Raw genomic sequence first — 1,462 nt, forward strand, 5'->3', positions numbered from 1 at the left:
TGTGTGTGTGTGTGTGTGTGTGTGTGTGTGTGTGTGTGTGTGTGTGTGTGTGTGTGTGTGTGTGTGTAAGAGTGTGTGTTGGTGTGAGAGAGAGAGAGAGAGAGAGAGAGAGAGAGAGAGAGAGAGAGAGTGTGTGTGTGTGTGTGTGTGTGTGTGTGTGTGTGTGTGTGTGTGTGTGTGTGTAAGAGTGTGTGTTGGTGTGAGAGAGAGAGAGATGTGTGTGTGTGTGTGTGTGTGTGTGTGTGTGTGTGTGTGTGTGTGTGTGTGTGTGTGTGTGTGTAGAGTGTGTGTTGGTGTGAGAGAGAGAGAGAGAGAGAGAGAGAGAGCGAGAGAGAATGTGTGTGTGTGTGTGTGTGTGTGTGTGTGTGTGTGTGTGTGTGTGTGTGTGTGTGTGTGTGTGTGTGTGTAAGAGTGTGTGTTGGTGTGAGAGAGAGAGAGAGAGAGAGAGAGAGAGAGAGAGAGAGAGAGAGAGAGAGAGAGAATGTGTGTGTGTGTGTGTGTGTGTGTGTGTGTGTGTGTAAGAGTGTGTGTTGGTGTGAGAGAGAGAGAGAGAGAGAGAGAGAGAGAGAGAGAGAGAGAGAGAATGTGTGTGTGTGTGTGTGTGTGTGTGTGTGTGTGTGTGTGTGTGTGTGTGTGTGTGTAAGAGTGTGTGTTGGTGTGAGAGAGAGAGAGAGAGAGAGAGAGAGAGAGAGAGAGAGAATGTGTGTGTGTGTGTGTGTGTGTGTGTGTGTGTGTGTGTGTGTGTGTGTGTGTGTAAGAGTGTGTGTTGGTGTAAGAGAGAGAGAGAGAGAGAGAGAGAGAGAGAGAGAGAATGTGTGTGTGTGTGTGTGTGTGTGTGTGTAAGAGTGTGTGTTGGTGTGAGAGAGAGAGAGAGAGAGAGAGAGAGAGAGAGAGAGAGAGAGAGAGAGAGAGAATGTGTGTGTGTGTGTGTGTGTGTGTGTGTGTGTGTAAGAGTGTGTGTTGGTGTGAGAGAGAGAGAGAGAGAGAGAGAGAGAGAGAGAGAGAGAGAATGTGTGTGTGTGTGTGTGTGTGTGTGTGTGTGTGTGTGTGTGTGTGTGTGTGTGTGTGTGTAAGAGTGTGTGTTGGTGTGAGAGAGAGAGAGAGAGAGAGAGAGAGAGAGAGAGAGAGAATGTGTGTGTGTGTGTGTGTGTGTGTGTGTGTGTGTGTGTGTGTGTGTGTGTGTGTGTAAGAGTGTGTGTTGGTGTGAGAGAGAGAGAGAGAGAGAGAGAGAGAGAATGTGTGTGTGTGTGTGTGTGTGTGTGTGTGTGTGTGTGTGTGTGTGTGTGTGTGTGTGTGTGTAAGAGTGTGTGTTGGTGTGAGAGAGAGAGAGAGAGAGAGAGAGAGAGAGAGAGAGAGAGAGCTTTGTTGAATTGCTCTCCAGTAATGTTTAATAGTCCCTGATGTCCCTGAAGAAAACAGATGTAATAGTTGTTTAATCTTATTTATTAAGCTCTATTTTGAA

The sequence above is a fragment of the Silurus aristotelis genome, assembly GCF_946808225.1.
Source record: "Silurus aristotelis genome assembly, chromosome: 23".
Lineage (NCBI taxonomy): Eukaryota > Metazoa > Chordata > Actinopteri > Siluriformes > Siluridae > Silurus > Silurus aristotelis.